Below are 24,045 nucleotides of genomic sequence, written 5' to 3' on the forward strand. Positions count from 1 at the left end.
ATGTCCCTGTCAGGCAGTAGGAAGAAGATAATAAAAAGGAAAGAAAACCAAATCACTGGACATGTGCCTGAGGAAGGGCCACAGAGTCCTCCAGGATATGGGAAAGTTTAGGAGGACAAAAGATGGGGGAGTTAAAATTGAAGCCAAATCCTGAGATCCTTAAATGCTAAGCCAAGATATTCAGTTGGTATGAGACTGTATTACTTAACATATTTATAATGACTCAAGGCATGTGGCAGGCCTGGGAGGGGGGAGGTTGTCATTGCTGATAGTTTTGCTTGAAAATTCTTTTCCTTGAAAATGAGACCACTCTGTACATAGAATTGAACTTTCTGGTGACTGCCCATGTCAGCATTATGGGAAAAGACTTTGACTTTCGGTCTAGCAATTCCACTATCCTGTTGTGTTACTTCTGGAAAAAATCATTCTATTTCTTTCTCTATTCTCTAATACTTCATTTTTACAAAGGGAGGTTAGGGGGAATGCACCTAATACTTAACACTATTTGAGCAAGCCAAAGTGTTGGCAGCCATATGATTTTAAGACACAGGGATTGCCCTTGGCAAGACCCAGCTCAACTACTTCTTCATAAAGGCTTCAGTTCACACACACTTTCACCCCATAGCATTTTCTCCACTTATACAAGTCATTTAGTGACACAGTCCATTGTTTCAAGATGTTTCTTGTCTAAAGAAAAGATGTTAAGTTAAAAATTAAATTATAACTGAATAGGTAACAATAAAGGGCTATGGTTACAAATATTGGTACAATGGAATCTATGTTTGGTGGTAGAATAAATAATTCCTGGAGGAGGTTACATTTTAGCTGAAGTGAACTGGGTGAGACAGGGGGAAACATTTTACTTGGTATCATTTAGCTGTAAAAAGTCATTGGAGTAATTTTAAGATAGAAAGGTGAAGAATGGGGCCACTGTGAAGTATATATACACACATAGACATACAAGGGAGCCCAAGAATAGTCAGCTAACTGAGCCTCAAGGCAAGGAAGGCACATACTGAAGCTATGGCCTAAAGTGTCATACTCTCACATGAGTGACTCAGCTTCTCTCAAAATATCTCTCCTCACTGACAGCCAGATTCCTGACCCTTCATCCTGCATATCTTTTGTCTACCTCATCTCTTCTCCTCACAGGCTTGGCTTGCTAGGACTCCTGAAGGATCCAACTCTCTACCTCAGAGTCGGTAACTGAGACATTCATTTGGTCGGTCAATTCTCCATCAATCACTGTTCCCTGAAGATGCTATCTCTCAGCTGAAAGTCATAAGATATAAGGAATCTCATTGGCACAGTATACCATTCCATGCCTATGTATCGGCTCCTCATAGCTCGATGCCCACACTCTATCCAATTAGTTGTTTCTGCAGGTAGAGGAGAAGCAGTAGGGCTCTGCCACCCACTTGGGTACAGATTGTGGGAAAGGCAGTCCCTTGAGACAAGGGTGGATATGGAAGGCTCTGGTCATGTCCAACTGACAGAGTCCCAAGCAGAAAGAGCATGTACAAAGCACAGAGGCGGGAAAGAGCAAGGTGTACATGAGGAACTACAAGTTCAGTACAGCGAAGGCAAAGCTCATGACAAGAGAACACAGGCAACCAGGCAGGACACTGTATTACTAAAGGAAGACAAACGATGGTAGAAAGACTTGAGGAGCCAGCTGCTGCGACCTACGTGGGTGAAGATGAAGACTTCAACCAAGACAGTGACAGTGGCATTAGAGGGTGGAAGATGGGTTTCAGAGGAATCTGACAGGTGATATTTACTAATCTACCTCATCAGTTATGGGTGGAAAAATGAAGACATCAAGGAGAACTCCCAAGTATCTAAATTAGGCAACTGGGTAAAAGGCAGTTCATTGAATCAGGAATGAACAGGGATGTCAGCGGAAAGGGAATGTGTGGAAAGGAAGAGAATGTGTCCAATTCGGGCCATGTTGAAGGTAAATAAGGCCTAACCAAGGAGAGCCAGCGGGGAGTTGGAAACTTGACAGTGAAGCATTGAGAGGGGTCTAAGCCAAAAATGAAGCCTTGCTGGCCACCTGTGATTGCATTGGATGAAAGATCTGGAAATCAGGGAAGAGGGCAAAGCCCAGAGAACCCTGGCAAGAAGTTATCCCATCTTTGCTAATAGGGAGACATCACCTTGCTGCTGCCATGAATGGGCTCAACTCCCTCAGGGGACTCGGATCCAGTTGAGGAAGGGGAGCCAGTGCCTGGGAGCACAACAGGGAACAAAATGCGTGAACTACCTACACAGACACTAAATTAACTATTTCCTGAGGGGCAGGGAGGTGCTTTTGTGTTTTGTTTCTCCAGTAGAGAGTCTGAGGAGAGATGTAATTAGGGAATTTGGAGCCTTATAAAGAAATAACTAAATACCAAATAACAGATTAATAAAGAACTGATTGTGTGCCTCAATTAACGAAACACTAACTATTTGGAATAAAAATTTATTTTCATCTATGCTAAATGAAAGCCTGAGTAAAAAAAAGAAAAATGTATACATTTGTCAAAACTCACCAAACTGTAAATAAAATAGACCTCAATTTTAAAAATACACCTGTGGCTAATGAGAAGGAAACAGCTGACCATCTGTCTCTTTAAATTTCCCAGCAAAGTCCCGTTTATTGAGTCCACACACATATCCTTTTTAGGTCCTCCAAATACACAAAATACGAGTAGGATCAAAGTTCTCATTGAGGCAGTCACGGTTTAGGGCTAAGCCACACATGAAAACGAATCATTACGATGGACCACAACTGAAGTAAGAATAGAGTGGCGTGGGTCAAACGCAGCTCTGTGAAAAGTTTTTGACCTTTTTTTCTCTTCTGCGCTCCTTGGTCAGGCGCCCCTGGGGAAATGAGGCTGAGGACCTCACTTCCTACACTCATGAATGAGTACATCAGCACAATTCTGTGTACTGATGACACATGTGACTCATCGTAAGAGACACAGACAGAAAGGAAAACTAATACAGCGTAATAATGGCGCAGATCATTCTGTTTTCATCAATAGCACCCCCCCCGCCCCCCGTTATATAAAACACTGAGTACCACAGGCAGCAGGTGGGGAAGGGGGAAGGGAGTAGGCTGGGAGAGATTAGCTATTGATATTTTTAAAATGAAGACTAAAACAAGTTCGTTGCTCAACTAATCTTACATCACTTTTACCAATAACTTCAATTCTACTCACACAACTCAACTCTGGCTTGAGACCTAAGGAATAAACCAGCCTTCAAAATATTCCCAGTGCTTCCAGTAACATAGTTTTTACTCAGAAAGGTAGATATCAGATTAGTTTCTGGTAAATAAATCTCCTATAGAATTACTATTTTTTTCTGGATTTTCATTTAATAGAACTGCCAAAGTTTTCCTAAGTACTATAAGAAGTTATTTTTCAAAAGTTGGATAAAGAGATAAAAGTGTTGGTTTTTTTTTTTTTTAAGTATTTATAATACCGTGAACACTACAGCTATACAAAAAAAAAAAAAAAAAGTAATTTCTGCAAGAAATATAACCAGACACATAGGGCAAGGACAACATATCTTTAGCCATCCATGATAGTCAGTGAGGCAATAAACCTTTACAAATCCATTACACGTTGTTTTCTAGAGTATCTTATGGTGTATGGTAATTTGTAGAAATATACTCCTGAAAAAGATTTAAATACTGGATATTTAAATGCTGAGTGAAGATGGGTATAAAAAATTACCTAAATATTTCACTAAAGGGAAAAGAATCATGGTAATTATACATTTAAAGTAACTGCACATTTTAATTACTAAGGGTAAATTAATTGCAAAAGAGGAGATTTTCCTTTATTATAGACACATCAATATACTGCATAAATTGTAATACTTAAGATTTATTCCCATTATGGTTACTGGGCTTGACATAAATATACCTATCATGTCATGGAAAGGCTTTCTTTGAATATTTATTTGGTATTTATGACAGTATTATATTATTGCAAAAAAAATGTCAGTTTGGGTTGTTTTAGATACTGAGATATTACTGAGCTATGCCTTTTCACTGTTTTTCAAAATACTGTTCCTTTTTCTCAAAGTGCTGGAATTCCCCTCAACTCTCTAAAAGCATCTTTCTTCGGATAAGACCTTTGTAGAAGATGAGTTGCCACTTTAGCAGTGCATCAAATCAAAGATCTTAATAGAAGTATTCACATGAGGTAGAAGTTACAGATCCACTGGAGAACATTATGTTATTTTCTGCATTGTAAGAGTATGGGAGATCTCGGCTTTCATCCTCTTCACAACACAAACAAACAAACAAACTGTGAAATACAATAAGGCTACTAGTTACTGACAAATTTGCTACAAAACGCCTTATGAATGACAAAACTATTTTTTTAACTTATCAATTGTCACTAAATATTGTTATCATCATTGGAGGATTAGGATACCTGCATTGAATTGCAACCAGCATACTAGAGTGTGTTATATCTGCAGTGTTTTAACTTACATATTTTTGCATTTGTCTTTGGTTTCTGACACCTACAGGGTTGGAACTAACAAATATTGAACAGGAGACAGACTATGATAAATGATGTCTTTCTCAAGATGAAATCTCTCTGGATGGGAAATGGCACTGCACATTCCTCTGATGTCCCTCCTCACCAGCCTACACTGCAGCATTTGTCCGTACCCATGTTAACTTGACTGATAAATTATGGAAAATTAGTTCAGGCTTAGTATTTAATGCTGTAGGGATTAATGTGCAAAGGTGAAATGGCAGGTGGACAGACCTGATAAAAAGCCAGTGGGATTAAAATGTTCTGGTAACAGGTAGTGTAATTTACTGTTGCCTAATGATTAAGACTACTGGCTGAAGATAAATATAAAAGGCATTTAAAATGTAATAAATGAATAAATTGTTGTAAGCCTCCAAGAACCAGAACTACACAGCAAAGCGCTAAACTGTTGACTAAAAATTGTGACGCCCCTGTTAAAAATGAATACATTTTGTTGAGAAGCTAACTGAGCAATAGTATATATGCTACTACGGGTACAGCCACACAAAACAGCTCTGTATCTGAATACAGTTAAATATAGAAAACTAGACTGGAGTCATGACACAATGACATTTTTTAAGAACTGTTGATGGCATGTCACTTGGCTCATACTGCCATCACTAAGGCACAAACAACAACCTCGCAGGTCAGATTTCCAAAGCAGAGGTCTGGCCCCCAAGACACAGATGGAACAGAAATGTCCAGACCGTTGACTCTAAGAGTTTATAATCCCTTGGTCCCCATGTCAGCCTGGCTTCAACTGACATCCATGCAATACAATGTCCATATTCACATCAGCCATCCTGTGTCTCATTTTAAATAGTGATTCCTAATTAATCTTCTCAACAGACTGTGCTTTGATTGGTTTCTTGGCCCAAGCTGTCAGCCACAATTAGTATTCTAGGTCACAAAATACATGCAAAGAATTTAAAAATCACAGTAATGTGACATTAACGTGTCTCTAACCATAATATTGAGTACTGTTTTTCAAAATAAAAAGTACTTTGATGCAAGCCTTCACATGTTTTCTTAAAGAGCATATTATTTACTTCAGCAAGCTGATTCTTCAGAGCTTAGTTATAAATCTAAGACCATATCCTCTGTGAGGATAAATTTATGAGATCGCTGTGGTTCCCAGCAATTTTATTTCTGTCAAAGGCTGGAAAAAGTGACTCACTAACATTACACTAATTTCCACAGCAGTGGGTAGTATGTCTACAAAGAGAAGTCTGGTGTGAAATGCATTCAGTCAGCCTGGCCGATGGTGATTCGGTGAGGAGGAAGGGCAAGAGGTTCCCCCATTCTACGTTGCTCTGGAAATCAGAAACATCCAAGATCATTACTTCTACACAATTTCCTGAATAAACACACAATAGTGTCACTGACACTTCACTGAAATTGTTTGGTTACTATAAATTAAGCAATTTACTAGTTTCGTTGTCTCTTTTTTCCCCCTTAACCATTAAATAGAAAAATAGGAGTGTATCAGTTAATGGTTGCATGGCATGTATTCTTACTGTGGAAATAGTTCTTAATTTACACGCTCTGTGTACAATATCATATCTCTTTTCTCTTGTTCCTTTGTGTTATTGGCATTTGACTTCAACCCAACAGCCATCACTTGTATTTTGCATTATCGTGGTTTAAAATAAGTCACATGGAGATGTTCCTTTTGGGGGTGAGCATTTAGATGATGTGACACATTTGCACCTGGGCTTTATCAAGTCAGCAAATAGTCCTGCATAATTACCAAGAGTCTCATTACATCAACTTCCCTGCTTCGTTTGGAGCCCAGACAAAACACTGTGTGAAACAAAAATGAGTAATCCCACTTAATGACTGAAGAAATTCTACTACTGCAACACATAGTTTTCTGCTAGATACTTGTTTGGGTGATAATACTGCTAAGAGAAACATGTCTTCTATTTTGTGAGCCCACACATCACAAAATGGTATTTCCCAAAACAGGAGCTCTTTCGTCCCCAAAATATCAGGCTTTGCATGACCAACAAAAATGATGGATTCAGAAAATGTAAAGGGAGCTTCAATATTTATTTTCCGACTGTACGGCTCATCTTTTTGATTCTCAAAGAAATGAAAACTGCGCACATAAACAGATCCTTTTATATAAATTAGAATTCACATAAATTGCTAATGGCTCAAAATTGTCAAATAAAATCTGCCTGGACTCTATTTGTAGGCTTTGATCATCTAAATAGAAAGGTTGAATTCTGCATACAAGGCTTATCAACAGATTCTATTTTTACACAAACACACGTAAGTGGCTATATGGATAATGTTAGTAATTGGGGGCATATAAATACGTATGTACTTTACATACATCACTTCTAAAAAGGGGTCTGTCTTTACTTTGCCTGATAGTATTTAAATACATGTATTTCACTCTGTCTTTCAGAGTCAATTTAATTACATCATTCTTATTATTTTCACAGCATATTTCAACACATTATCATATTACGAAACAGTGTTTGAGTCTCAGGGCAGGTATTACAATACTATCTGCATTTTACAAATGGCAATACTGAAGCTCAGATAGCATATGTGACTTGGTACAGAATAGGACTCTAGATGATGATGCCCAGGCTACCATTTTGGCCCTTGTCTCCTGCTTTCTTGCATTACAGATGTTGGGCTGGGAGCATTAATAATGCTATTGGTATTACTTACACTAGGGTTTCAAAATGGTACTAATACAATCCAGTTAGTGAAGTCGATACCTAACATCACTATCTATGGAAATTTTTACTCCTAACCCTGGTCTCTTTTTTCTTTTCTGTTATGGAACAAAATGAGGAATTCCACATAGTCAAAAGGCCATGTTCAAATTCTCACTGTTCTCATCATCATAACTCTTCTGATGCTTATTTGATTAGTGTAACTCCTGCGGTTACAGACTGTCTTATACAAGGCGGCATGAAGATTTACTTCTGCTCACCAGGTGGTGTAACCACTTTGTGGAAATCACCTTTAGCAACATAATTGTGTTAGTCAACTGCGTTTTTAGTGTTGAGCCTCCATGCCTGAAACATGGCCTATTAAAAATAGCAATAATGCATTGGTTATACATACATGGTCAATTTTTCATATATGTGCATACAGATTAAAATATAGTGAAGCATCTTTATTATATATAAAATAACTGTGTGATGCCCAGATGTTTTCATACAAGAGCATTCTTAAGGTAAATGCAATAGCATACCGTTAATACTGGCTGCCTTTTTAAATTTTATAAAGCACCTTTTTAGGGAAATGAGAGAAACATTTCATGTTATCCACATACTAAATATCTCAAATGCTTTTAAGAAATATCTATGTGAAAAATGTTCTTTCATCAGTTTCACAGAATCCTTAGATAAGAACGTCTAATTAACAAAACAAAAAAGGAAGCTTTTAAAGATTTAGCGGAAATGTTAATGTTAATTAAATCTCTTTCATCTGGATTGATTAGTGTAATTCATTATTCACTACTCTTCTGGACAGATGAGTTAAGTTACAGTTGCTACAAAACACTGCTAATAGTTTATCTGATGACATTATTTTAAGCTTAAAAATAACCACACTTCAAATTAAGAGAGAACATACAGATTTCTAAAGTGTTTTTCCAGCTCAACATGTTTTTTTTTCTTTTTTTGGTGTGAGCAAGCCCAAATCGTTGTGATTGTCTTATTTTGGCTATGCTTCTGCTAATTATCTTTTGTAATTATTTCACTTTTTGAAGTATTACTTTGTAGTTTCAAAGTACGAGAATATGAAAGCCTCTGAAACCAAACAGCTTACTCTAGATCATTTACATCATACTTTTTATTAAGAAGGACATTTTTGTAAATTTGACTTCAAATCTAAATTGATGAAGCTGAATGACGGTTTAATAAAATGAAAGAAAACCATAAGATTTCTTAAGAGCAAATCATCATGATGATGTTCATTTGCTAGCACTGAAGGGTTTTTCACAACAGTATCTGAAGAAAATTCAAATTTTATGAAAAATAAGAAGCATGATTTCCTTAAAAGTGGATCATTTTTAAGAAGAAACTTTTAAAGCATTATCAAATAACCCTTTAAATACACCCTTTAATGAACTGTGCAAATAATCAAACATATGGATATCATTTCCCTTGTACTACACATGGGTAAAAGTTACAGGAAATATCATTAGCAAAATGTGTTGCAGATTTGATTACACCTCCTAACATTTGAAAAAATAGTTTGATGTGTTTTATAAATGCAACATGTGCCACATTCCTAATTATTACTCAATTCCACATCTCCTCTCTCATATCTTCTGAATATGTTGAAGTGATAATAATGTTTCTCAAGATGAAAAGAAAGCATACTCAGTCACAGATGAAACACACACACACACACACACACACACACACATCCCAAAGAAAATAATTTACACGTTGCCTTTTTTTAAAAGAAACAAGCTGGGAGAGCTGCTGGCCAGTCTCCTGGCTGAGGACAGGCACCAGTTGGGGGGTTCTTTTGGGAGGTTTAGCCTCACCCTTGAACCAGCCTTCTGTGCTCTGGGCGGGAGGGGTATGGGCAAAGTAGACTTACAGAATGATTTTACATTCTCATCAGTAACTTTTTATTTCCTAGGCATTATTAAGTTATAATCAATTTCTCACCAAGATCTTTTATGTGATATCACAAGGACTAAGAGCATCAGGATGATAGGAGGGAGGAAGGGAGGAAAAGGGTACCCTTGCTTTTACCACTACCCAAGTGCTCAGAAGGTTGGGAAAGAAGGCCATCTATCTCCTTAGGGGATTCCTTCAGGACCTAGGAATTCCTGATCTCTTCCATATGCCTTCCCCACAGAAGATCAACAGTTGGACCACTGTTTCATGAACTATATGGAATGCCAAACTTTTAAAAATAGTTTTAGAATTATCACGACACAAGCTGTAGTCTATGGGTATTGAAATCACAGACAGATACAGCCTTGTCCAATGTAGAAGAGAAAAATTATTTACACGTGATGTTTTTGAATCTTGAATAGCATCGGAAGATGAGGCCTTCAAGGTCCCAACATCCTCTGAGCTTTGTTCCCCCTCAGATCGCATTGGGACTGCCTCTCTGAGTCCCTGTAATCACTGACTGAATGTGGCCCTTGGCGCCTACAATGTTAACATCACATCTACATGTAGACTTGCTGGAACTCTGGAAATACTTCCTGGGTCAATTCTTCTGCTCACAAGCTTCTTCTCTCTTCAGACTGCCCACTTCTGGTATCTTCAAATACATCTGCTGTCTCCTAAATTTAATAAGCTTTATTTTTCATGAAGCTTTAATTTGTACAGTATACATTTATACTGACAATTGCTAAATGAGGTATACATCATTTTAAATGTCTTCAAAAGCAGTAATTTTGTCCTAGAAATTTTAACACTCTTTGACATGACCTAGAATGGCCCATCTTAAACTTTGCTAATTATTTAATTAAAGTTTTAAGAGACACCATTATTGTTATTTTTCTTTTTTCTCTACCTTTCATCAAATATACATGCACACACAAACACCTACATACATACACACACATACCAAAGAAAATAATTTCTCAATTTCTGATGGGAAAACAAATTGTACAAAATGACCTTCTGATAATATCATCAAGTATTTTAAAGATACAAACAGAAATATGATTTATAGTCTAAGTGCCAAACTGAGGCCACAGTGTGAAAAAACACATCATAGATTATGAAATTATTTCCTATTCCAAATATTAGTAAGTATAGCATGGTAGTAAGGGTTGTATCTCCTTTACCAATTACCCAGTCCAAGAAAAGAATACATGTTTACATATATATTTTTAACTGTAATCAACTTAAAGGAAATGGATTGACATTTTCCAAATCAGTAACTATTTTTTCAGCTTTATTGAGACATAATCAGCAAACAAAATTTTAATTTTTTTAAAGAAACAAAATATTAAAATGAAGAAGCTATGGGTAATAGGCTTATCAGTGACTTATATTGTCCTTTATGTATATTTTGATAGTTAAAAATTTCTTTACAATAAGCACGTATTAGCCCATGGAGAAATAATCAAGCCCTTCACATAGCTCACCTGAACTCACTGGCCTTCAATCTGTCCATGACCCTCCCTTTGTATTATAATCCCATTACCTCTCTACATTTCCTTGAAGAACCTTTGACCCCTTCGGCCTCAGAATGGCCACAGTGGCTCTTCTCTCTGGCTGGAAGAGCCCCCCCTACTCCATCTTCACCAAGTTACCTCCTCCTGGCACCTTTAGCTCAGCCCAGTCATTACTTCCCAAGGGGGTCTTTCCACACTTCCGAGAGCAGATAAAACCCAGGATAAAGATACTGCACTATCCTCTACTTCTCTGGTACACCATTATTGCAATTTACACTTGGAAATTAATCGATTAGTCTTTTATTGATGTAACCCCTAAGCTCCCCTCAGCTTTGTTTTGGTCAACATTGTATCTCCAATACTTGACCTGTAGTAAGCACTCACTATTTGTTCACTGAGTGGAGTAAACGTCATTGTAAGGTTAGATCTTAAACCAGTTAGGAGATTTACGTGTTTACTATGTAGTTCTTGTACAAACCAGAGGTTAGAAAAGTGTCAGTGATACAAGTGCATTATGTAATGGTTTCCCAGCAATCTGACAAATACATGAAATACACAGGCACATGTCAAAAAGGGTTTCCCATTACTGACATTATTGCAGGTGAATAAAGAGAATGTCAAATGACTACAATGTACATACTACAGAATTTCATTTGTTGAGACATTTCTGCTCATTAATCCTGATAAAAACTATTAAATATTCTCTGTAGCTCAGACAAAGCATCTAACTACTGGTATAAATCTTCACAAGCCTCTAAAAGGACGTAAAGGACATAATAAATACCACTTGTAAGATATACACATGATTTGAGGTTGGCTTAGTTTGGGTGTCCAATTAAAATTATTGCTGACTGCACTGTGGCTATGCCCTGAGGGACTTATTCTGGGACTCCAACTCAATGGCCCTGCTATTTTCTTCCGCTGTAAAAGTACACCCTTTTAAACATAAAATCAGGCTCACTTGCTTTAAAAAGGACTAAACTATGTTTTAATTTGCCATCTGCAAGAACCTAAGCTTCATTATTACAAACATACAAAGGAAGCAAGTGAACTAACAATATTCAATGGGAAAAAAAAAAGTTCTGTCTTCAACTGCATTAATAAACGGTTGTCAATTCTTGATCTTTCATTTCTTAGATTATCTACTTTGTAAATCTTCTGAAAGAAATTTGAAATTGTGGGTGGGCTTTCTGCAACCCATTTGCTGAGCTATGTAGTTCCTCCAGTTAGTTTATGAGATTTAAGTTTACCAATTAAATATTAATCAAAGGAAAGGAAGTATCAGAAAGTGGATAAATGTAATAACAGCATCCACATTTGCCCACATATATTAAGACATACACAAAGTATATAGTTAAATATGTGTTAAAGTTCTGTGTTACTGCAGCTTAAAACTTCCCACCCTATTGATCCCTATTCCATTAGCACGTGTAATTGAACAAAGACCACACATATGTTTCTCACATTTACTAAATTGTCTATCTCTCCCTTCCAGATTGTTACTGTTTTCTTTGGTTCTTTGCAAATAATGAAAATGAACATTCCACCATTCCGTTTACCATATCAGTCCCGATCTGTATATGCATTCCCTCTTTCACCCAGTAATCTCACTTCTAGGATTCTATTCTGAGACACATCTCCAGGATTTTAAAACAATGCCTCCACATTATTTATAAAAACAAATCCTGTAGGTCATTCTCCAGTGTTCTGCAACAATGCTTATATTTATCTGTTAACTCCCTTGAGAATTACTGATAGTAGCTGATAGTAGCTCAATCCCAGAAGATTAACCCATCCCTTATTTTCTTAACAAAACTGAGGCTACCCGAGCTTCCCCAATATTTTCTTTCTTTCAACCTCAGCATCTTCCCTTTCTGTTTTAGCTTTTTTTCTGTCACACCCCCCCCCCCCCCACACACACAAATCCTTCCTAGTCTGGGGATGATTAGAGACAAATAAGGCTGGAAAAAAAATAGGTAGTGTTAAATCTTTGTATGATGGCGAGTCATCAATTCAAAATGTCTAAAATCTAACAATTAATTACCAAAAGAATTAAGTAAAAGACTAAAGTGATCGCCTCTGTGAAGGGAGAAATGGGAATGGTGGCAATTTTCCTGAGGAGAAATTTGACTTTTTAAATTATGTTATAACTTTAAAATAAAAATATTCCTTCTGTTTAGTAATATTTACTTCCCTAGTTGGTCTGTTTCCCTTATATTTAAGAACAGAGTCCTGAGAGAAAATTGATGGGAGACTTTTTTTTCCCCCACAATAATCCATTGGCTAAGTCTGCTGAGATGGGACAGGAGGAACTAAAACCAACATAGGAACTTTCCATGTAACTCTTCTCCATAGATTCTGAGTCTCAGGAGACACCAGAATCTGGGAGTAAAGAATGAGTGTGTTTGGTCTGAAATGTTTCCCCAAAGATTTATGAGAGATTCCCCTGAGTTAAGAACTTTTACCCTATACTGAGGAAAATTTTCACAGAAAGTTCATGACTTTGTCTCTTCAGCTCATAGCAAAAGGATGGCCTTATCCTAAGTAGGTATTTTTGTTTCTTTCTCCCTTTCCTAAATAAATAAGTAAATAAATAAAATTCTGACCATCCTATGAAAACAATGTAAAAATGTTTCTTTATGTGACTATATGTTGATCCCATTAAATAAAAATACTTCAAACTTACTTTCAGAGGCTATAAAAAGTTCCTAGTAAATGTTCAGTTCAAAAAACAACTTTGTAGGAAATATTATCACTCAGGATGACTATATTAATGTACACATTAATGTATCAAAATGAGAGGCTATATTGGTCCTGCCTACCTCACCTTTCTGCCTTTCCATTCCAGTCCCACCTGAAGAGAAACCATGAACTTTCTATAGCCCACACTGAGGTTACCTCTTCCAGGCAAAGAAAACTCCCACAGAAAATTCAGAATCAGTTCCACTGTAATGAACAAAAGAGCTCCTTTGCTGATGGGTACTGAACTAATGCTTAGAGAAGACTCTCTTACACCAGATGGAAATCATTGGATTGCTTGCACTTTCCAATACCAGTGTAAACCTGAGGGAAAGAGGAGAACAGTAGTCGTGTAGAACACAGGAACCTACAGTGTGAGAGAAAGCATGAGATCATGAGGCTATGACAAAGGTCACCAATGTCCTGCTCTGGTTTGGGGGGTTCTGTTGTTGTTGTTGGGGGTGGGGGGGAGAAAGAGAGGGAGAGAAGCATCAGTGATCGATCAGTATCCTCTCATACATGCCCTAACCTGGGACCAAAACTGCAACCCAGGTAACTGCCCTGACTGGGAATCAAATCAATGACCTTTCGCTTGGTGACACGATGTCCGACCAACTGAGCTATACCGGTCAGGGCTCCCTTCTCTGATTTTTCCAAGGGCAGCATTCCTACAACCTTACCTAGTAGAGCTCCTGAAATCACTGCCAGACTAAAGGGTCAACGTTCTGCCTGAGAAACCACACATGGGGCCCCAAAGAAATGGCATGTGGTCCTTCCCTGTTTGGTGGTGGCAGAAAAGAACAGCAAAAAAGAAATACTCTCTGAGCGAAGAACTGAATATACATAACTTGGTAGGGGCAAGGTAGCAATGTGGGTAAACTTACTAGCCTAATCACTTAGAAAAATCACATCAGTCATCAAGAGTTACCAGATTTAGTATCATTTCTTCTGAGTAGTTAGGCTGCTTCCTTTTATATACCGGAAGCTTCCATTGAAAGTAGCTTTCATTTCATTGTTGAAAGCATGATCTATGGTTTGTCGGGTCTGCTTTTTTCAAACATTATTTCTACCAACAGCTCACAGGTCATTGTTTAAGTATGCATACTGTATTAAGGAACTAAATTGGCTTTAACTATAAGACACCCACAGGAGAAGAAAAAAATTAGACTCAATTAATACTATTTTTGAACATATGAACACGAGCAATTTCTAACAGAAATTTGACAAGCACATTGCAGTCCCCCCCCCCTTTTTTTTAACTTTAGAAGTATCCTAATGGCACTGATGTCAAGAAACAAATGCAGAATAAACACAATATAATATCCATCTATTTTTGGTCTCCATACGGAATATCAAAATCTTCTAAATAGGTGATTTCAAAACAGCTGCATGTTGCAGTTTTTTTCTTCTAAAGTACTTCCTTGACAAAGTAATCTCTGAAGTTGGTACACCGATATTCAACACTGAGCTGTTACAACTGAATATTTTGGTGTATTTCTTATATATTTTAATAAGTGTTTTCACTTAGAAAGGAGCATTTGCTCTCCTTTCAAAACATCGATCCACCTTCCAGGTAACTATCATTCCAGTTTGTTACGCTAGCCTCTTGTCCACGTTGTGAGAAAGTGATGTGGTAGATTTGGCGGCCAAATTCTGGTTCAAATCCTGTTCGCACTCCTTCCCAGCTGTAAGACCTTAGGCAGATCACACAGCCTTTCTGGATCTGCCTGCATCTTAAAATGAAGGTAATAACGTCTGCCTTAGAGAATTTGCTGAGCACATAAGTAAAGCATCCTTTTCAGGGCATCCCCTAATTGGGCACAGCTGGTTCTTGGCAGTGACTTGAGTGGGCTACACCGTGCTAACCATTCATCACAATATGAAGACACCATAGTTCAATATATATATTAATTTTGCCTATCATGTACACGGACAGGTACATCATATTCAAAAGCAAGATATCTAGAATGTAAAAACCCCACAGAATGAGAAGGTGGGGGGTTAAACGATGTGCAATGAGAGGCATCAAAAATCTTCACTTTGTTTACTTTGCATCTTTGTAGAAACTCTCAAAGCCTTGTTGGCCAGTTACATTATTTGGGCCAGGATGAAAAGAAAAAGGAAAAAAAAATGTAGATAAAATATCTACAGAAAAGGGAAGAAAGCTAAGTTAACTTAGAGAATTAACATAGTTCTATGTCTCTCCTTGGCATCAGGAACAGGAAGTGGTAGACTTTCTTTACGCTTTCTGGAGAGAAATCTTTGTTCTGATCCTTCTACAGTTAAGCCTGGGAACTCTGGAGGATGGTAACTGTGTATAGAAATCTCACCTCTGACACAAGGGTGAAAAAATGCATTAGGTGAACCACAGCAAAACCATGGATGTCTTTAATCACTGAGCTGGCACTACCCTCTAAAGCAGAGCACCTGGTACATTTCAATCTCAAGCAGGAATCATTATACTTAACTCTTGCATCAGGCTAGGCATTTACCACAATATTCGTGATTTCAACCAGTTTGTGTCTATCATCGCGAAATTTACACAGATCATCATTTAAAAGCAAACAATCCATTTAAGATGATATGATAGAAATTTGCAGGTACAAACCTCAAAGCAAAAACCAGAATGAAAGTAGGCAAAGTTTGAATTTCCTTTACTTTCTAGCTCTGAAGAAACGTAAAGTACTTTAACAAATTCTTTCTATTCCTCTCCACTTTAGGAAATGGACTTATATCACATTGATTTTAAAGATAGAAAGAAAGATGAGCTACCCATTGCCCTGTATCACCATGAATTTTATAACCCGATACTTTCAAGCAAGATATTGAAAACCATTCACTTCCCTAATTATTTATGCTAAAGAGTGTTTTTCAAATTATGCAAAGAGAATACGAATATCCCTCAAAAGGTAATAGATATTAGTAAAAAGACAGGTCTGCAATCAAGTAAATTTAGGAAAGTAAGAAAATAAGGTTATAAAAGCTGCCTTAAGGCAGGAAATCAATGAGTCTTTCATAGTCAAATGGTCACCGTAAATCCCCAGGAGGTGATTATTGTACAGCATTTCCAAACCCAGTGGACGAGTCTTAACCAAGTATTTCTTCTTACCCAAAAGAATATCTGGGGAACGGCTGCTCCAGACCTGTGGTCCTCAAAGTGTGGTCCCCTGGGCTGGTGCTTCAGCATCAGGCTTCTTCGCAAGCCTACTGAATCAGCAGCGCGGGGGTTTCAGCCCAACAATCTTTATAAAGAAGCTCTACAGGTTCTCCTGATAGATGCTCAAGTTTGAGAAGCACTGATCCAGCTGAACCATCCTCCACAAAAGTGAAAGATCGTTTCCACAATTAACTTAGAGAAGAAAGAGTTTTTGAATTAAAGTGGATCTTTTAAGAATAGGCAGTTTTTAAAGATACATCATATTTCTTTCCTTACCTAAATCTCTTTTGATTTAAAAAGCACCTACTGTTTTAAAAAGTATTGTATATACAATGTTTTTATTCGTTCTCTTGTTATTTAATTGTTTGCTCTTAGCAACACAAAATTCTTAATGCTTATTAAAGAAAATAAGTGTCTGGGTTTCTTGTATATGAATGACAATGAAAATATCTTCATTATTACATGATCCAGATTTCCCAGGTGACTTTGATAGACAACAGAAGTAAAAAGTAATGTGTCAATATGTTTCAAAAAAACTTGCCTATGAAGTAGCTAAAATAAGAAAATTTATAGAAACAGAATGTAGAAAGGCAGGGAAACTAGTTTTTAAGAATCAGTGTTTGAGTTTTGCAAGATAAAAAACATTCCAGAAGTGTGTTGCACAACTATGTGAATATAGACAACTGAACTATACACTTAAAAACGTTTAAGATGATACATTTAATGTCATGTGATTTTAACCATAATTTAACATTTTTAAAAAAATTAAAATATGTCTCTCTTTGGTTCTTATGATGAAACTGAACCATTGTAATACTTCCAACTTTTGGAAACATTACTACAATATCACTATGCCACAGTATCGAACTACAGTATTGAAGGAAAAGATATTTAATTCACGAGGACATAATATAAAATTATTTTCAAAATAAGGAGTGTGATTAAATAGTGAAGAGCACAGCACTGAGGAGTTAAACTATAATTTTTTTGTTAGAAAGCAAATTTTAAAATCCTTAATATGAATAAAGGAAACATTCCCTGGTCTAAATTTATTCCATAGGCTTCTATAGAGTTCTAGGCACTGAGCTTGACAATCTCCGGGGAAACAAAGACAACAGATATATTATTCCTGCCCTTAGCAAGCTTAGAGTGCATTGGAAATATACTTACAAAAAAATATTCACAAAAATTTCCCTAAAAAACCCCACACAGTTCAACAACTACCCTTTTTTTAAAGAAGGTGAAAAACAATTTAAAAATTAAATATAAAAAAAAATTTTAACCATAGTCTTTGTCAATATATGTTTTCACAGTACAGCTAAAATTCATTTTTTAGGCTCTGGGAATCTGAATATTTCAAGATCAAGCCTAGATTTGGATTTGAGGAATTGGGTTACAATAAAGACACCTTGGTTTAGTCTGAACAGACAAGATTTTTGAGAAGTGAAAGCATTTATTATAAGTTTTTAATACCTCCAATATAATCTCACATTTTTCTACCAGCACTCATCGCTTCTGTTTGTAGAGCATCTGGCAGTTTGTTTTTGGCATTATTTCACTTGATCCTTACAACTCTTAATAAGGCTACCAGATATCATCTTCATCATTGTACAGACAAAGATGCTGAAACAGAGGGAGAAGAAGGGACTCGCTAATGGTCACCAGGCTATTACTTGCAAAACCAGCACTCAAAACCAGGCTTTATTTTCACTATGCTAGTTTATTTGTCAATTCCTTCACTCACGATAAAATTATGAGGCAACCTTTGCGAAGTATCATAATTGAACTAACAATTAACAAGACAAGTTGTGCCCTTAGGGGTTGGTCCAGGGCTATAGGAGACATCATGGGGGGGAGATTAATGAGGAGAAACCTCCCTGCCTCGGGTTCTCTTTTCTCCAGTCATAGTGCCAGGTTACGACATCACTTCACGTATAGGAATGAGTACTTTGGAAGCACTGATTAAAATCTTTACTGCCTTTAAAAATATTGCAGTGAAGGATGTGACTTGTATGACAGAACATAATGGGCGTGCAATATAAATTCTTCCTTGTGAGCCGTCTAAGAAATTAGCAAGGGAGTGGGGGTGCGGGGGAGGGGTTAGTTTCGAAGAAATAAAAACCATCTGCCCCAAAAGTTCCCAAGTGGACAGTGATAGTGGAATCCCTGCCCAGAGAGTGAGGCTGTCACAAAGGAAGGTATAAAGAGCTGGCAGCCGGCCACTCTTGGTGGCTACAGGGACTCTGGTGGCCCTGAGTTCCATGACCTGCCCATTCCCACCCCCTACAGGCTCAACCTCAGCGGAGTCTTAACACCAGCTATTTCTGTGGCCAGAGTGCACGTCGAGGAAATTCTCATCCTGTGGCACCCCTCTATGACTGTCCCCCAATATGGGCACATGCACGCACACACAATTTTCTTCTAAGTTCAAAGTGTAAAGATCAATAAATTTGCTCGTGAAATAGCAAAAGCTCCAGGTATTTTTTAAGTTAGATGTTCCTGACTAACCTCAGGGTAAGAAGGTCTCTTCCATCAAAGGTGAAAAGGACGCTAGTCCATTTATTTGACATTTTCACAACCCAAAGTGAGAAAGTGTAAGCACGGGGCTCAGTCCGGGACCAGGGAGAACCTTGAGGGCTCACTTTCCCATCTTTCCTTGGCTGGGGCTCCAGGACCATCCTCAGCTCTCACTTGGCTAAAGGTAAACATTTTCCACCTTGGTCATTACAAATAAACTGAAGTACTTAAAATTTTTCCTAGCTGTGACAGGCTGGATTGTATCCCCTACCCCTGAACCCCCGAAAAAAACCTCATATGTTGACGCCCTAACCCTGAGAACATGAGAACATTAGCGGGTATGACCTTCAGAGAAGTGATTAAGTTAAGATGAGGCCAGTAGGATGGGGCCTAATCCAGTATGACTGGTGCCCTGATAAAGAGAAAACTTGGACACACAAAGTCACCAGGGTTACATGCTAGAAAAAAAAAAAAAGACCTTGTGAGTAAGGGCGCAGCAAGAAGGTAGTCATCTACAAGTCAAGGAGAGAGGCCTTCGAAGAAACAGAACTGGCCCACACCTTGACCTTGTACGTCCAGCCTCCAGATCTGTGAGAAAATAGATTTCTGTTACCTATGCCCCCCAGTCTGGGGCTTCGTTATGGCAGCACTAGCAAACTAATATAATACCCTAACTGAACCCTGTGTTTCCACTGATATGTGTGAGGTCTGCTGGTTTTTCCATTTCTATGCCTGATTAAATGTGCTATGTTTAAAACAAATGGATCCTTCTGTACATGTTGCAAATGTGCACATACTAGGATCTATGACAAAAGAAACATTTCATGTACCCAATTAAGGTCTTAAATGAAGCACTTTTAGAAAAATAACCATTAAGAACTTGAAAACGGTCTTTCCCCCAATGAGATGAAAAGAATTTCAATGTATTAGCGCATCTGTTTGCAACATGTCAGAGTTGGCAGACAGGTTAGTCTATAATCAGAAGAGGCTTTGAGTTTGCAAGCAGGACTGGTAATATTCTTCAAGTATTTTGCCTGATTAGGTACTTACATACACAAGACTTGAACATACAATCAAAATTTAGGAATATGGAGCTTGTGACTGGATTTTCTCCAGTGCCTAACCCCAAAACCTTACCAATTCTCTATACAACATTGTCCCCTTAGTCATTATACAGTCTGAGATAAGACTCTACATGCGACACCATACTGGTATGTTAAAGTAGTCTGAAAACACGGAAAAATGTTCTATCAAAATTAGAATTAGTTGCTTTACAAATATTCATTTCCATTAACATTTATTCAGGAAATTTCAAAAACGGTGGATATATTTTGTGTATTTACTAAAGAGACATTTTTATGCATTAAAAGTTATATTTATAGTATAAAGTCACAGACCACTTGTAAGCCAAAAAAAAAAAAGGGCCATTAAACTAAGCTGAAATATCTGAGGTCAGATGCTATTTGTTAATACTTTTCAAATGAAAATAGTTTCTTTCGGGAATTTGCTTATAATATTGTATTTCAGGCTTCTAGCAAGATGCCTGGTATATAGTAACCCCTCAATACATATAGTTGAATGAATTAATGAATATCCCTATTATAAATATTTTACAATGAAGTCTCCATGTGGCATAGGATCATATTCTTTAGAATCCATTCATTATAGCATAGATACTTAAAGTATTATTTTTGTACTGATATTAAAAGGATCCATAAGGGAGAAAGCCATAATTTATATAATTTCCAGAATAAATGTATCACATTCCCCCAAACACAGGTTCATTACTCATTTGGCTTGTGGCACTGCTTACCAAAATAAACACCATAGAAACTGACATAGTTCATGCTTACTAGATAATGGCTATATTAATGAATAAATACCTAAATGCATAATTTTTCCAACTACCTCAGAGTTTTAAATTTCTTAAACAGAAGCTATGTGAGGACAACTTCACTGACTCCCCTTGGAGGAAAAAAAAAGAAATCAGCCTCTTGATTTTAAAGGGAGTGTTATAAACAGAAATCCAAAGAACCAAAGTACATAAAACTTTTGTGACTAATAGTAAAATCTTGAAATGTAAAATACTTTTTTAACATGTAGGCAAATAAATTCTACCAGCTTAGCAGCAAGGGATTGAGTCTGTTGTTAGATATGAAATATTACTAATGCATTATATGTTCAACCTTTCTTAATATCGCTCTTAAAGTGCTGTTCTGTTTACATAGATAGGATTCAGACTGTATTTTTATAAAAATAACTTGGACTAAACTTTAGAGAGAACTAAAAGTTTTTTTCCCCAGCCATAGGGAGACAGTTTGCCTTTCCAGGCTATAGTTCATTCACATTTGGCTTTACAAGTTATATTTCAGGTCATGGCTTTGTGAGAAGTGGGGAAAGCATTTTGCCACTTTTTTAAAGCACTTTGTCCTAAGTTTTAATGGGAATAAAGCCTACCACCTGTCTCTTTCGGAGCAATCAGGTAACAGCTCTTCCAAATTCTAATAAAAAGAACTACAATTCTGTTTCTGCAGCTGGTTAACACAAATGTTTCTAAACTGCTGATACCTAACATGGAAATAAAGTTGGATAAGTCTGTGGGTATGAACAGGCATCAAAGGTCTGGATTCTGTGTTCATTGCCTGTTCCGGAATTCTTTCCTGTTACCAGTGACAAAACAGATGAATATTTGTAACCTCATTTACTGAATCGTTCACAGATATTATATCCAAATAAGACCAGAATAAATTGTTGGAGCTCCACTGTGATAACTCACATGAATTATTTAAGAATCTTCACAACCTGGATTGTTTTGAAAGACGTATAAACACTATGATTTCATTCTAATCACATCATTCAAACAGTTTCTAACATATATATGTATATATACACGCAGACAATAAATCACCTAATTCTTCAATTTCCTTTTGAAATTCATCCACTCACATTGATTGTTCTATAAGTTATTTCTCAAATAAAGAGACTATCTTTGGAATTTTTAACAGGAGATTTCAAAGATAATACAAACTCATGTATCATGGTTAAAGCTCCACCCAGTTTTAATTTTCTTTACCTTATTTATTTGATAAATGTATTATCTAAAGACAACTTACATGTTTTCAAAGCTGAGCTTTTAAAATTACAATTTAATTATAATTATTCATTCAAACTAGTCACATTTCCAAATTTGAAATCAAGGTGCTCCAAAGTGGCCTGGTTTATATGACCCAGTATACCTCATTATCATCTGAAGAGCTGAGTTACTATCAGTTTCTTTAATATTAGTTTAAAAATTAATTATATCTTGATATTCAATACATTACTATAATCCCATTGGCACGAAATAAACTTGATTTCAGAATGTATAAAATGTAAGAAGGAATGTCTTACTGTTTACTAGTTATGTTTAGTGCAAGTAACTATGAGTCAATTACTGGTCTTCTGTGGTAGTTGGCGAGTCCTGGCCTGGTTCTTTAGTTTCTAAATTTTAAGTCTGATAAGGGAAATTAGTAATTTGCCTACCAGCATTACTAGTTCCCATTTTAACAATCAAATATCGCTCAGAATACGTAAAGGGTGGGGATATTTCATTCATAGTTCTTTCCAAGGGGTATGAAAGTCTATGCAAAATTAACCTTTATATCTAATAATAAGATCCTCAGATTTGCTCAAGTTCAAGAAAAAACAAAACTAAACTAAACAGTGAAATCACTCCTTTGATCTTCCTTACAAATGCTGACCATGGTTATATTGCTTACTTAGGTTGGTCTATTCTCAGTCATGTGCTTTATTTGCTAACAGATCTCTGTAAGGGTTTATATACCGCCCACCCCATCCCCCGCCTGGAGAGGCCACCCATCCCCTTCTGGAGGAAAGAGCCACACTCCTCGGTGGTCAGTCTGTTCAGCAAGTGGGACCCCAGAGTCTTCTGCACGTGCAGCAAAGAGCTTGCAGTGACCTTCCCAGAGGATGATGGTTCCACCGCCGTTCTGGGTTCTGATGATGCCACCACTTGTCACGCCGTGGTCCTGAGGCACACGGGTAATGAGGCTACCTTGTCACGTTGTGATGGAACCGACACCAGAGCTGAGGCTCCCTTGGTCACAAACTCCCTAAAACCCTTTCCCAGCCCTGTGAATGCGGAAGGCTGTAGGCGCACCTCGCAGGCGGCTTCGGGGAGGATAGGCGGTTGTCACGAAAGCTTACTCGTCAACTTCTTAGTGCGTTTGACAGACGAGAAGACATTCACTTAGTGACATTATGTGTGACAGGATTAAATGACCGGGAAGAAAACGAAAACCACTTCCCACTAATTTATGGCATTGCTGTCAACATCAAAACTGCAGAGATTTACAGAGCCTCCCTCCTTCCAAGACCGCGGCCTGGAGGAGCAGCGCTCCGCGGGAGCTTGAACGTAACAGGAGGACAATGATGAGGATTCAGGCCGCAATAGGACCGTATTCCCCAGGATGCCACTTCCACGGGTCAGTTTCTGGGCTGCAAGGTAAGCAAATACTAAAAGCCCTTTCCACTTCGCCTCTGGCTGAGTGCCCATCCCCCACTTCGATCAACTTACCAGGTTTACCTGATGGTTAAAACAAACAAATAAACAAACAAAAAATCTCCAACCAAAACACTATATCCTGGAAATAAAGTTTTACTCTAAAAAAAAAAAAGAAAGGAAAAAAAGGACTTATGGGAAAAGACCTCTTCTCCAGGAAGCTAAAAACAGGAATTACCAAAGAAAGCAACTTTGTGGAGACAGAGACTATTTGTGGGGGTTGGACAGAATATGAATTTGGAATCTACTACATCCATTGAGTCTTAAGGTCTTTCAAATGATTTTCAAAATAAAGACTTATCTTGGCAAAATAACAAAAAAAAAAAAAAGAGCTTACATACACTCTGAAGCTATTTTTGATGCACATCAAGCCTCCATTTTTACCAACGGCTTCACAAATTAT

The 24,045-nt window shown here is 37.3% G+C and overlaps 1 pseudogene; it reads left to right on the top strand.

Annotated features, from left to right (window-relative positions):
- The first annotated feature begins 1,884 nt into the window (after positions 1 to 1,884).
- LOC149995869 (protein N-terminal asparagine amidohydrolase pseudogene) lies at positions 1,885 to 23,493 on the top strand (annotated as a pseudogene).
- The last annotated feature ends 552 nt before the right edge of the window (positions 23,494 to 24,045 follow it).

This window comes from Furipterus horrens, unplaced genomic scaffold (assembly GCF_987537825.1).
Source record: "Furipterus horrens unplaced genomic scaffold, mFurHor1.1.pri manual_scaffold_12, whole genome shotgun sequence".
Taxonomy (NCBI): Eukaryota; Metazoa; Chordata; class Mammalia; order Chiroptera; family Furipteridae; genus Furipterus; species Furipterus horrens.